General features: G+C 42.5%; 1 protein-coding gene across 7 annotated transcripts in view; it reads left to right on the forward strand.

Moving 5' to 3' along the window:
• ABCB26 (transporter associated with antigen processing protein 1) overlaps positions 1 to 15,546 on the forward strand; it is a 117,143-nt gene that overhangs the window by 33,405 nt on the left and 68,192 nt on the right. The window lies entirely within an intron of this gene.

Consider the following 15,546-nt stretch of genomic DNA (forward strand, 5'->3'; position numbering starts at 1 on the left):
CTGCTGAGTGTTTGCTACACAAGGGTGCCCAGTCCATTTTAACTTGCATCAACATGTATGCCAATTGGGGATGTGGGCTTCTTGGTAGCTCTCTTAGATTCACTACAGCTCATCCACTTGCATGTTCAGAGGTGCCATTCCTAGATGTTAGACCAGCCTATACACAGATTTAGCTTGCCATGACTATCCTAGGAGGCTGATGACATGAATCCTCCTCCAAGGGATGTTAGGAAAGGCCATACCCTACTCTCCTTTGTCAAGAGCTAACTGGCCAAACTTTTGTACTGTGAAGAAGGTGCCTAGGAAGGGCATGCAGGACGCTGCCTGTCATTTGTACAGGAATTCCCATTGGTGAAAGGTATGCTGCCCACACCTCTCGTAGGTGCATTGGCTCTTTGTTTTTTGTTTGGGGGTGGGTGAGGGCTAACTGATCCTGGGGGATCATTGCATCAATCTTCCTCCTCATAGCCTTTACCCCTTGCTGGTATCTGGCTACCTATTGTGGAATCTCTAGGTCCATGATCCTGCAAATGTCTCTCCAAAGATTGACAGATCAGGCATGGTAAGCCTTCTAGCCAGCCCATTGGATGTGTGAGGATTCCCCTGGCTACATCTTGTCTTAAATCTCAAATTTCTGGATTCTAGAAAACAGGTTGTTGGTCAATCTCCTTGTAGCATTCAGGGGCTTGTTGCTTTAGGGCCCTATGTAGGCTTTGCTAGACCCATAGTCTGCTATGAAGAAAGGATGATCTAGATGTTGAGCTAAAAATGCATTACAAACTGATTAGCTCTTTTAAAGAGCCCCAAGACATGTAATTACCAAACTTTCATTAAAAAGAAATGCATTTCTAGAGAGTTTCAGTGTCCCATAAACAAATACCCAATTTGGAGGATCCATTCATCTATACATAGAGACACTGCCTATCTTTCAATCTATGTGGTTTTGCAGGTTCTCAACTGTTAGCCCTTCTTCAGTGGCTGTCCAACCCCAAGTGACTACTGCCACACCATCATCAGCCCCCCGGTGCCTTTCCATTGCTGCTGGTGACTGTTCCTTTAGCACTAGATAGCTGTGTTTTTCAGCTCCTGTTGGCCGCCTTGCTGATCAGCTTCCTTGTGGACATTAGACAGTTGGTGTTTTGCTCAGTCTAGGCCCGTAGAGCATCCCATTCATCTTCCTCAATTATCCCCCCGTTGTTCTCAGCCTCAGTGATCAATTTCCAGCACTTTTCAGGTGGTACACTACTACGTTCAGCCAGATTCAGTTTCCTGAGGTTCTCACTCATCAACCCTTCTTCAATGGCTGTCCAGCTCCAAGTGATTGCTGCCACATCATCACCAGCCCCTTGGCGCCTGCCCACTGCTGTTGGCGACTGTTCCCATCTGTTGCTATTGACTACTCCTTCAGCCCCAGACAGCTACGTTCTTCGTGCTGGTTGCTGTGCTGATCAGCTTTCTTGTGGACATCAATAGCTGGCGTTTTGCTCAATGCAGGTGTGTACAACATCCCACTCATCTTCCCCAGCTATTGCCCTGTTGTTCTCAGCCTTGGTGATCAGTTTCCAGCAGTTTTTGGGTCGTACATTGCTACATGTAGCCATATTCAGCCTCAAAATTGCTGTGTTTTGGTTACTAGCCTGCTACACTTCCATGTTCAGCATTCTCTCAGCTCCGACTGGTGGTTAAGCATGCAGGATCCATCTTACGTGGATGTTGCACTTTGACTACTCTCATTGTTCTACCTTTGAGCATCTTCTACACTCTTTCCATAATTTATAGCATTGATTCATTCACTTCAGAGTTCTATTTCTTGTGTGTTTGTGTTTGTGTTTTTGCATTTTGCGTTTTGCGTTTTCGTGTTCGTGTTCGTGTTCTTGTCTGAGTTATTGTGTTTTAGTCTCGTGCATTCAGTCTTTTCTCAGTGCAAACCCTAGCATATCTTCACAATGGGTAGCATAATCAGTGGTGTAGTGAAGTTTCTTCTCAGAGACAGTCTCCACTCCTCACCTAGATAAGATTTGCGCTCTTGAAAGCCCTCTTGGAGGACTTTTCCATGTTTGCGTGATTGGAGTGAGCCTCTGATCACTAGCTTGCTTAACATGCCTTACATTGGTACTTTGAATTAATCATTCCCAAGCACTCCCAGGCCACCCTAGCATGGGAATGCTTGGACCTATTTGAGCCAACCATAGGAAGTTTCAAACTAGGTGGTAGTTGAGCCACACATGATGAAGAGAAACACCAGGAAGTAGCAATGTACCAGTTTGTAGTTTGCCTGATAGTTGGGAGTCCTTGGTTGTTTCATTGAGCAACAACCCTGCTTCAACCTTCGATGGTGTTAGGGGCTTTACTCTCAATGAGGAGATTAGAAGAAAGTCCAGTGGAGAAAGTAGTGGTGCAGCCTATCATCTTAGAGGCAGGTCAGAAAAGAGGGGTAATGCAATAAATAAAGGCAAAAGTAGGAGTAAAATCAAGGGCAAATAGCACGATGCTACTTGCTATCAATGTGGATGTAAAGGGCCTAAAAAGCTCGATTATCGCTACTACAAGAAAGAGCAAGAAAGAAAGAAACAACAAGGAAAGAAAAAGAAGGATGACAAGAAAGATGATGACAGCTCTCCCTCAAAAGAAGTTTCAAAGGCAAATGTTGTATCTAGTGTGGTCATTGAAGAGCTCTTTGACATTGGAGAGATACTTGTTGCAGCCTCATGTAATGATGTAGATATTATGGTAGTAGCAGGTGATATGCACATCACTAAAAAGGAGGTAATTGATGCCTTACTTTCAGCTCATGATGGACTGTCTCAATCATGGGGGTGCCTCTTTTTATGTCACTCCCTCTTTGGAGTCATTTTTTGAATACACTGCAGGTTGCCTTGGCAAGGTTTACTTGGGTAACAATTATGCTTGTGAAATAGAGGGTGTAGGTACAATTCACTTGGTCCTTGAAAATGGCCAAGAGCTGATTTTGCATGGTGTCATGTACCTAGCATAAAGAAGAGTCTACTATCAGTTGGGCAGCTTGATGCAAGAGGGTACTTTACTAAGGTGGTGGATCATGGAAGGTCCACAAAGGCTCTATGCTGATTGTTAAAGGTGGCAAAAACGGGACTTTGTATTATTTGCATTGTAAAGCATTACTTGGCAAGTTTTTGGTTGTGGCTGAAGTTTATTCACAAATGGAACTTTGGCACAAAAGACTTGGCCATATGAGCTAGAGAGGCCTCCAGGTTCTCTCCTCTTCAAGGAGATTTGATGTAAAAGGCTCTGGTTTCGACTTTTGTAATAATTGCATATATGGAAAACATGTGAAGTCTCCTTATTACTCTGGTGTCGTTAAGAAGTCCAATGCTCTTGACTTAGTACATTTAGATGTGTACACTATGCTTGTTAATTCACATGGGGGTGCACGGTACTTTGTCACTTCTATTGATGATTTTAGTAGAAAGTCATCGGTGTATGTATTAAAGAGCAAAAAGGAAGTGTTGGATGCTTTTAAAAAGTTTCGTGCTTTTGTTACCACATAGAAAGGGCTCAAGTTGAGAACTATAAGAACGGATAATGGGGGCGAGTATGTTTCTAATGAGTTCTAAAAGTTTTGTGAGATGCATGGCATTAAGAGGGAGTTGATAGTGTCTTATACTCTTGTATCAAATGGGGTGGTTGAAAGATATAATCGCACACTTTGTGAGAGTCTCAAATGCATGCTCTCCATAGCTAATTTCTCGCAACAGTTTTGGGGAGAGGTTCTTAAAACTACAATTCATGTGTACAATTGCTCTCTTGCAAACCTGCTTCATATGACCATTTGCGTGTCTTTGGTTGTGATGCTTTTGTGCATGTTCTTGTAAATCAGAGGACTAAACTAGACATGAAATCCATAAAGGGCATCCTCATGGGTTATGGAGATGAGGGAGAGATGGGATATAGAGTTTGGTTTCCTCAGGATAAGAAGATATTACAGTACGCAACTGGGACATAGTATTTAATGAGGCAAAGTTGCAGAAAAATGCTACACATGGTGACCTTGACAAGAAGGTGGTCAAATTTCAGCATGAACAGCCAGCCTTTCAGCAACCATTAGCTGAAGATTCTCTCCCTTTTGATGCCGGAAATGGGCAGCAACCTATTGTGCTATAGCCAGAAGATAATGGACAGCAAATTGATGCTCATGATGGAATAGGACAGCAAGATGAACATGCTGAAAACAGGTTACAGCAGCAAGAAAATGCTGAAAATCAGCCACCAAATGATGGTGTGCACTACTTGAGGATGTAGGCCCATTGCCTATCAATACAAATCATTGGGTAAGAAGGTCTACATGTGTCAGAAGGCAGCCACAGAGGTTTCAACCATCTTTGGATTGCATTTTATTGATTGATGAAGGTGAGCCTTTGACATTTAAAGAGGCACAGTCATGTGAAAACAAGAGAAAGTTGGAGCTTGCTATGCAAGAAGAAATGAAGCCTCTGTATGCAAATAACACATGGAAGCTTGTACTTTTGCCCAAGGATAGAAAAGCTATTCCTAATAAATGGGTTTATAAGGTGAAATGTATTGATGGGAAGTCCAAGTACAAGGCATGTTTGGTTGCTAAGGGCTATACATAGAAGGAAGGAATAGACTTCCAAGAGAGCTTTTCATCGGTGGTGAAGATGACTATGCTCTGTGTTTTGTTTGCTCTCATTGCATCCTTGGATTTAGAGTTGGATTAGATGGATGTGAAGACTACTTTTCTTCATGGTGATCTGGATGAAGAGCTATACATGAAACAACCCGAAGGTTTTGCTATTCCAGGGAAATAACATTTAGTTTGTAAGCTGTAACACAGCTTATATGGGTTGACACAAGCCCCTAGACAGTGGAATAAAAAGTTTGATACTTTTATGCTCAGCCATGGATTCAAATGCAGCCATGCAGATCACTGCTTAGACACGAAAAAGGCTGATGATGGAAGTCTTATTATGCTTGTTTTATATGTGGATGACATGTTGATTACAAGAAAGCATACAAGTATTTTACATTCTTTTAAAAGGCAGCTGAGTTCAGCCTTCTCAATGAAAGATCTAGGGGCAGTTGAACACATTTTGGGCATGCACATTAAGAGAGAGAGAGCAACACTTGTTGTTTCTCTCGCAAGGCGAGTACATTAGCAAAGTACTTGACAGATTTAATATGGCCGATGCTAAGCCTCTTGGTGTGCCTTTACCACTATATACAAAGCTTAGCGAAGCTGATTGCCCAAAAGATGATGCAACTGCTACTTTTATGAAGGGCATACCTTATGCATTAGCTTGTGGTTCTTTGATGTACGCCATGGTTGCAACTCGTCTAGACATTGCTCATGCAGTGGTAGTTGTTAGTAGATTCATATCTAACCTTGGCAAACCACATTGGGAAGTAGTGAAATGTATCTTTAGATACTTAAAAGGTACACAAGACAAGTGTATATGTTATGGAAAGGGTACACTAGAGTTGCAGGGATTTTGTGATTCGGGCATGGCGAGAGATCTTGACACTAGAAAATCTACGAGTGGGTATGTCTTTACTTTGGCTGGTGGGGCTATTTCTTGGTGTTCAAGGTTGTAGAAAATTATAGCACTGAGTACTATGGAGGCTGAATACATTTCAGCCACAAAAGCTTCTAGGGAAGCTATTTGGCTTGGCTGTTTGGTCAAGGATTTTGGTCTTTCTTCACATACTCCAATGCTTGGTTGTGATAGCCAGAGTGCAGTATGTCTGGCTAAAACTACCATGTTCCATGCACGTACCAAAGAGATAGATGTTCGGTATCACTTCATTGGACAGGTTGTGGATGATGGCCTTGTCACATTGACTAAGTGGGAGGTTGTTGGGTGTATAGCCCCTTTGGGTGTAAACTCCCATTCATCCCATGTGTATAAACTTATGGGTTCATTCCGTGTGTGTAAACTTACGGGTGTGAACACACTCTTTACTTGTATCCTAACATATAAATACATTTTTATTCTTTGTGTACTGTGCAACACACTAGTATACTCACATTCGATTCTCTCAGCTCTCAGCTCTTAGTTCTATCCTTGATCATTCTAGTCTCGCACTCAATAGCACTTGCGCTCAACAGGGGAATATGTTCCACACAATCATAACAATCTTCCAAATTGTGATGAACAAGACATTGTGGATGCACATGTTGACACATGAAAGTGCTTTGATCTTTCTCTCCTTTTTATGAATGTGGAGTCATATTTTTTTGCATGGACAAGATCCTAGTGATACCTTGGATCTACTGGTGGTTGGTTTCCATTCTTAGATGTGATTGTGCTGAAGAAGTTTTTGTAGGCCCTAGGGATTTCTATGAAGTCATGCCTACATTGGCCAGAACAAACATGATCCTTTGAGCAGGCTTTCCCTCTTCTTTGATAGATAGTTGGTGCATGTGGTGCCATGGAAACCCATGGCTTATTTTCAATGTCTGCTCAAACATAAATATCCAATGTGGGTTGAAGTAGAAAGCTGCTCTATAGTTTGTTGGCCTCTGTTAAGGGATGCAAAGGCAGCTATTGGTAATGTGTTGGTGCCTCTCAGTATGAGGGCAAGCAATAGGAATCAATTATGCATGTTTTGGAAACCTCAAGAAAAAGATCCTATTGGTTGTGCCTTAATTGCGTTGGCATGTGTCCACCGTGGTTTAGGCTTAATTGGGGCACCTTTGCAAGTTAGTTCTTCACTTGCGGCAAGCTTGGTGATTTCATGGCTAAGTGTCCAAATAAAAAAGATCCCACTGTCACCCATAATGTGGATATTGCTATGATGATTGAGGCATTGCCCTATAGAAGGATGTGGTTTGGGATAAGCAATCTATGCTTTCTTTAGATCTGCATGATTCGAGATGGGTTGATGTTCAATGTAGAAAGGGTAAGAAGGTTGAAATTCAGCAGCTGATGGGTCCATGGTTAGCCACTCAGGATTTCTTCCGTACATATGTACATAGAAAGAATAAGTCTTCTAATGTGCCGCATGCATCTCCTATGGACGCTTATATTTCAAAGCAGGCCGCACTGCCGAGATCACAGTTTGAACATTCTTGAGATCACCCCAAGGATCCTTCGGCACGCCTTGCTTTTGATTGTAAAGGCAAGGCTATCACCCGTGGGATCATAAATATCCTCATTTGATTGTGACAAATGGAAGCAACCCTTCCCTTGTGAAATTTGCTCGCCTGAGTCCAAATTCTTTTGTAGTTTTGGTAGATTTTCTAGATGAAGGAATTTTGGAGGCTTTGGCAAATAAAGTTCATGTGAGGCATGAGCAGCCTCGTCCATGAGTTCTTTCATTTCACATATGTGGATTGCCACTTGGAATGTTTGTGGGATTTGTTCCCACTTAGGCTGTTGCCCCTTGTGGTCTCCGGCATCTTGGTTGTGTTGAGGATATTTGACTAAATGCATACATGCATAGCCCTTGGTACCTTTCTGCATGGACTTATTCTCTGTTCAGCATTCATCTCTTCTGTGTACTCTCAGTCTCTTTCTCTCTCTCCTTTTTGTGTTCAGTTATCATGACCGATATTTGCATCTGCTTCTGCAGTGCTGCACTTTGACATGGTATCAAATCAGTAAAGGCCTCATCTTAAGTAGAAAAATCCGAAGATGAGGTTCTTGTGTGACATAGGGGCTGGGTTTTGAGTGCATAAGTGTAAAGGGGAGGGCTGTGCATTACATATGGCTAGAACAAGCAGAGGAGCACATGAACAAAGGTTTGGTTAGTGTTTTTTTGTGCAGAAATAGCTGATGAAGTGCAGAAAGGACTCTGTTTTAGCCTTTTGGAGGAAATTTCGGGTGAAGCAAGTCCTAGCCGGCTGCATTTTTGGAGCCAAAGGGGACTCCCCAGCATGTGCAAGACTATTCAAGTTGGAATGGGTGTCTTTTGATGTGGACATGAAATTCTAGGCCCTCATGGCTTGTAAGCTCCTTGTCACCAAGTTACCAACTCTTCTCTTGGATCAGAAACTTAATGGCGAGAACTACAACATGGCTCAGCCAGTGGGGTAAGACATTCTATGGGCTATACAAGCGCCTAGAGCATGGTGCGAGTGGATACAAACGTTCTTTTTAAGCTTAAACTTCAATAGATGTGCCTCAAATGCTAACTTGTATGTTTAGGGGGATAGTGAAAAGTTTATAATGATTGTCCTATATGTGGACGACCTTACTACAAGTGAAGATACGATCCATCAAACTCAAAAGGCTTTTGTAAGGTATGGAGGTCACGAAGCTTAGTTGAGATTACACAGTTGATAGTGGAGAGTGAAGACATAACATGACTCCCAAATGCAATTACCAAGAGTGTTATGAAAGTGCAAAGTACAACCCTTAAACCCTAGGGTTGTTAATGTGCGTTCACATCAAAAAGGTGTAAAACACGGTAAGTGACCGAATTGTGTAACACAAGCACATAAAACAGAAGATAATGTAATTGGGGGAAAAAACCTCTCATAAGGAGAGTAAAAAGTACCCTAGTGTCCTACTGCAGATCACGGACCCTCCTCTGTGAGTGTAGGCATGAGTCGAACCCAATAAACCCCCTTTGGAGTGAAAATTGATCAGCATACAAGAATCATCCACCAAAGGAGATCAAATTTAAAGCATTGCGAAATGCTTCAAATTTGCCATGAAGAAGAGCTTTGGTGAAGATGTTTGCCACATTGCTGGTGGTAGGACGGTAGAGAAGGCTGATATCTCCTGTATGTAGCCTCTCTTTGACAAAGTGATAGTGGGTCTCTATGTGTTTTTTGTGTGTATGAAACACTGGGTTCCATTTGTGTGCTAATTGGCTTGCAATCTTGTAAGCCAAACCTCTCAGGGAGTCTAATAATATATTTGGACTGTGACAATCCAATGTCTCTAGCATCATGAATGAACTAAATGCCCAAATAGTAATGCAAAGGCCCCAAACTTGACATTTTAAAAGTTTGCTGCAAATTTTTCTTGAATGTTGAGATCTGATTAGCATGTGTCCTTGTGAGCAGAACATCTACATAAAGACATGACCAGCAAGGATCCCCTCTCTTTGCATATGTAAAGAGTAGACTTTCATGGGTTGTTAATGAACCCTTGGCTGAGTAAAAATGCATCAATTTTTGCATACCAAGCTTGTGGAGCTTGCTTCAAATCATATAAAGCCTTTTTCAGCTTGCACACCAAGTGTTCGGATCCCTCAATTGCAAAACCAAGGGGCTGCTGTATATACACTTCTTCTTGAGGTTCCCCATGTAAAAATGCAGTTTTAATATCAAGCGAGCGCACAGTCCAACCATGATGGGCAGCCAAAGCAACCGTAGATTGAATGGTAGTCATACGGGATGCAGGAGCAAATGTCTCCTCATAATCAATGCTCTTCTTTTGCGTGTAGCCTTTTGCCACAAGCTTGGCTTTATACGTATTAATGGATCCATCTGCTTTTCTTTTCAGCTTATAGATCCACTTTGTACCAATGACTTTTTTTCCAACAGGCAATGTCATTGAATCCCATGTTTGATTCTTTATGATAGAATCAAATTCAGCTTGCATTGCTGCCATCCAAGGCGCACTTTGTTGTGCATCCTCAAAGCAATCAGGCTCCTCATCACACTAAGTGTGTGTATTGCCATAACAAACTCCATAGTATTAGCATGATCATGCAAATGGGCCTGTCTTCTAGTATGACCAACAATAGGAACATCCAAATGACTATCTTTCGTAGTCTACAAGTACCACCTAGGCATTTGCCTAGCTTCCTGACTATGTACAAGCTCTTGCTGAACCTGAAATTCAGTATCTTGCTGAATATTCGGATCAGCCATAGGCTGGAAACAGGATCATATAGTCTATATCCTTTGCTCTCATTGCTGTACCCTACAAAAATGCATTTGACAGCCTTGTTGTCCAACTTCTTTTTTAGTACCTTGGGAATATGAGCATATCAAGACACCCAAAAGTATGAAAATGGCCAATTGAAGGTTTCTGGTAGTTCCAAGCCTCAAAAGGCATGATATTTTTTAATGCCTTGGTAGGGCACCTGTTCAAAACATGACAAGTACACATAACTGCTTCCATCCAAAAGCCATGTGGCAAACTCTTAGCTTTCAGTATACATCTAGCCATCTCCATGAGTGAGCGATTCTTCCTTTTTGCAACCCCATTTTGCTGTGGAGTATATGCAGTGGTATACTAATGGACAATGCCTTTCTGCTTCAATAAAATTTTCAGCAAGGAAGATATGTATTCCCCTCCTCGGTCTGAACGGAGAGTCGTAATCCTGCAGCCAAATTGATTTTCAGTGAGTGCAAAAAAAACCAAAAATGTATCATACACCTCTAACTTCTTCACCAATGAGTAGATCCAACAAAAACGAGTAAAGTTATCAATGAAGGTGATGAAATAATAATATCTTTTGAATGGCTTTATCTATATAGGTCCACATACATCCAAATGCACAATTTGTAATTTGGCTCTTGCCTTAAAAGAAACATCATGAGGAAACGAGAATCGATGCATTTTTCCCGAAATGCATCCCTCACAAATATGCTCAGGAGGTCTCTCCAAGAGAGGTATGCCATCTAGTATCTAAGTACAGTGCATAAGTATCAAACCACCATAGTTGACATGCCACATGCAAGCATGCCATAACTGTGCCTATGACATAGCAGGAGTAAGAGTAGATGCTAAATAGACTAACCGATCAATCGTATAGGCTTCTAACTCACTCATAGAGTCCATGACATAGTGTGCTAATTAAAACCAAAGTCAAGAATTCTTTATCCCTGACCATACATTTGTTATCATCAAATGTGACTTGCATACCATACTTTGCTAAATAAGAAATGGACAACAAATTCTTTTTTATTCGTGGCACATATAATGCATCCTATAAATGGAGAGTAGAGCTATCAATGGCTTTTAAGACAATCTCCCCAACACCTCTAACATGTTAAGATGCATTGTTGACACATTGCACAGACTTGCCAACAGGACTTGCAATAACAGAGGAAAATAAATCCTTGCAAGATGTAATCTGCTTAATAGCACCACTATCAAAGACGAGTGCTAGCATCCTTAGTATAGGTAAATGCTCTATCAGCCCAAGAAGAGTCATAACTGCAAGTGTAAAAACAGTAGTCATGGTCTACAACAAAAGACACGAACTCTGTAGCAGTAGAAGATGCATTAGAAACAGACATCCTTGACTCCTTCTCCTTGGCAATGCACTTCTTACATTTCGTGACGTAATGACCTGGCTTCTTACAATAGTGGCAATTGCCCTTCTTGGCTTGTGTGTCCCTCTATTTCTTGTTGCTATGTGAAGTACCTAAAGTTCTAGAACTCTCCTGAGCATTTTTAGACTGGCTTCCCTTGCCCTTCTACCTTATCATAAAAGCTTGTTTCGAAGCTATAACATCCACCCCAATGTTCTTTCTTGTTTTCTCTTCTTCTGGGAGCAAACTAACCAACTGAAGAAAAATAAGTGGCTGCGGAGAAATTCTCATGGTGAGATTTAAGGCCATATGAAAGGCCAAATAAGAAGACAACAAAGAATTTAGAGTAGTAGAGATCAACTATGCATCAGAATAATACTCATCTACATTCATTAGCTGCTCACGCCCATTGTGAATTTTGTTAAGATGATTTTGCATGGCATCACCTTCATCCATCTTCACATTCTTAATCTCTTTGTTTAGAAAGAGATGTGCGTCTCATTTTTTCCCACAAAGATTTGCTCAAGTGTGGGCCATGCTTCTCGTGAAGAAGCTACAGACCATATATGGGGGATTATAGACCGTTGAATTGCTAATGCAACCAATGACAATGCTTAAGCATCCAGTGTGTCCCAAGCATTTTGTGCTGTTGATCTTTGGGGAAGTTGTCAGATGGGAGAGGATCGAGGTGCAGCTGAAGTGTAGTAGACAGTGTGAGAGTGAGAGACAGAGTTGAGCACGATACCCAATGCAATAGTACTGAATAGAGTATACCCTGAAAGTACAAATGATAACCCTTATACCTTAGAGTTATAAGGGGCTGTTCACACCCGAACACAGTAAGTGCCCGTAAGTGTGCACCACAAGCACATACAAAATAGTACACATAATCTGGGGGAAAAAACCTCTCCTACCGAGAGTAAAAAGTGCCCCAGTGTCCTAGTGATCACCCGCACACTCCCATATGAGCGTAGGCGTAAGTAAGGCGTGTGAGATACCCAACAAACCCCCCTGGAGTGAAGAGTGATCAAGTGTACAAGGATCATCCGCCACCAAAGGGCGTCAAATTCAAAGCATCGCGAAATGCTTCAAATTTGTCTCGTGGAAGAGCTTTGGTGAAGATGTCTGCCACATTGCTGGTGGTAGGACAGTAGACAAGGCTGATATCACCTGCATGTAGCCTCTCTCTGACAAAGTGGTAGTGAATCTCTATGTGTTTCGTGCGAGCATGAAACACAGGGTTCCGTGCCACTGCAATGGCACTCTGACTGTCAGTATATAAAGGAGTAGGCTCCGTAACAGATACATCCAAATCAGCAAGTAAGCGTCTAAGCCATACGCACTCAACTGTAGTAGTGAAGGCTGCCTTGTACTCAGCTTCACATGACGACGTGGCAACAGTGGATTGTTTCTTGCTAAGCCAAGAAATGCATGACGAGCCAAGAAAGAAACAATTGCCACTAGTGGAGTGACGAGTATCAAAATCACCAGCCCAATCAGAGTCACTGTAAGCATGTAACTGCAGTGGTCCCCCCTTGGCATAAAGCAATCCAAGAGCTCTAGTACCCTGCAAGTAACGAAACACACGCTTCACAGCTTGCCAATGCGACATACGAGGCTGATGCATGTACCTGCTCAAAACTGAAACGGCAAACTGTATGTCTGGCCGAGTGTGGCATAGATAGATGAGACATCCCACTGCTGGAGCATAAGTATGGATATCAAACAAATCACTGTCATCATGTAATGACAGTTTGAGCCCAGGTTCCATGGGTGTACAAACTGGCTTGCAATCCTGTAAGCCAAACTTCTCAAGAAGTTGCCCAATGTACCTTGACTGACATAATCCAATGCCTCTAGCATCATGTACAAACTGGATGCCCAAGTAATAGTGCAAAATACCCAAGTCAGACATGTCAAAAGTTTGCTGTAAATTATTTTTGAATGCTGAAATCTGATCAGCACATGTTCCAGTGAGCAAAAGGTCATCTACATATAGACACAAAATCAGCATGGATCCCCCCTCTTTATGTACATAAAGGGTAGACTCAGATGGGCTGTTTACAAACCCCTGACTAAGCAAGAAAGCATCTATCTTTGCATACCAAGCTCGTGGAGCTTGTTTCAAACCATATAGAGCTTTTTTCAGTTTGCATACTAAATTTTCTGAGCCTTCAACTGCAAAACCAATGGGCTGCTGTACATACACTTCTTCCTGAAGTTCCCCATGTAAGAATGCAGTCTTTATATCCAGCTGATGCACTTTCCAACCAAAATGTGCAGCCAAGGCAATCATAGACCGAATGGTCGTCATACGGGAGGTAGGAGCAAAGGTCTCCTCATAGTCAATGCCCTTTTTCTGTGCGTAGCCTTTAGCTACCAGCCGTGCCTTGTACTTATCTATGGATCCATCTGCATTCCTTTTCAATTTGTAGACCCATTTCGTACCAATGGCACGCTTGCCAACTGGCAAAGACACCAAATCCCAAGTATGATTCTTATGAATAGAATCCAATTCAGCTTGCATGGCTGCCATCCAATGCACACTATGTCGTGCATCCTCAAAACATTCAGGCTCCTCATTATCATGAGTACATGCTGCCATAACAAACTCCATGGAATGTGCTGAATCATGCAGTCGAGTTTGCCTTCGAGTACGACCAGCCAAGGGTGTTTCCAAATGACTATCTCTCATAGTCTGCGTGTACCATCTAGGCACCTGTCTTGCTTCCTGACTGTGTACAAGTTCCTGCTGAATTTCAGTTTCAGCAATGTGCTGATTTACTGCATGTTCCATAGGAGCAGCTGGCTGAACATTAGGTTCATTTGCTGAAGTACCAGCTGAATCACCAAATGTGATGGGCAGCAGCCCTTCAAAGACATCACGGGCAGCCTGATATGTATCAAAACCAGCCAAGGATAATTCTGATTTTTCATCAAATACAACATCCCTGCTGACAAAAACCTTCTTGGTCACGGGATCATAGAGTCTGTAGCCTTTGCTTTCGCTGCTATATCCCATAAAGATGCATTTTACAGCCTTGTTGTCCAACTTCTTTCGAAGTACCTGTGGAATATGGGCATATGCGAGACACCCAAAAGTACGGAAGTGGCCAACAGAAGGTTTGCGGCTGTGCCAAGCCTCAAAAGGTGTGACGGTTTTCAAGGCCTTGGTAGGGCATCTGTTCAAAATGTGGCAAGCGCACATGACGGCTTCCATCCAAAAACTATGAGGCAAACTCTTTGCCTTCAGCATACATCTGGCCATCTCCATGAGTGACCGATTTTTCCTCTCTGCTACCCCATTCTGCTGTGGAGTATATGCAGTAGTGTACTGATGGATAATGCCCTTCTGCTGCAAATAAGAATTCAGCATAGAGGACATGTATTCCCCCCCTCGGTCCGAACGGAGAGTCTTAATCTTGCAACCAGACTGAGTTTCCACAAGTGCACTGAAAGCCAAAAATGCATCATACACTTCTGACTTCTTTTTCAAGCAGTAGACCCAGCAAAAACGTGTAAAGTCATCAATAAATGTTACAAAATAGTAACAACCACCCAATGACTGTGTCTGCATGGGCCCACAAACATCCGAATGCACAAGCTGCAATCTGGCTGTTGCTCTAAAAGCAACATCACGGGGAAAAGAGAAACGATGCATTTTCCCCAAAATGCAACCCTCGCATAAATGCTCAGGAGGTCTCTCCAAGAGAGGTAATCCATCCAACATCTGAGTACGCTGTAATAGCATCAAGCTGCCATAGTTTACATGCCCCAAACGAGCATGCCATAACTCTGCCTCTAACATAGCAGGAGTAAGAGTGGATGTCAAATATGCAGACTGATCTACCGAAAGAGCATCCAACTCATATAACCCATGACACAGAGAACCTGTCAAGACCAATGTCATGTGTTCCTTGTCACGGACCATGCAACGGTCATCATCAAAGGTGACCTGCAAACCACAACGTGCCATTGAAGAAATGGAAAGCAGATTCTTCTTAATGCCAGGCACATACAAAGCATCCTGTAGGCGGAGAATAGAGCCATCAATGGCTGTAAGCTGAATCTCCCCAATACCACGAACAGGGTATGATGCATTATTAGCACACTGAACAGACTTCCCAACGGGAGGTGCACCAAGAGAAGCAAACAAATCTCTACGAGATGTGATATGCCGTGAAGCACCACTGTCAAAGAACCAAGTGTCAGCATCTTCTGTAGAGCTAAATGCTCTATCAGCCCAAGAGACATCATAACTGCAAGTGTAAAAACAATAGTCCCTGTCTGCAACAAAGGACGCGGACTCACTAGCAGTGGAAGGAGCTGCA

Source organism: Lygodium microphyllum, chromosome 3, assembly GCF_053477565.2.
Source record: "Lygodium microphyllum isolate KBCC chromosome 3, Lygodium_microphyllum_v1.1.10, whole genome shotgun sequence".
Lineage (NCBI taxonomy): Eukaryota > Viridiplantae > Streptophyta > Polypodiopsida > Schizaeales > Lygodiaceae > Lygodium > Lygodium microphyllum.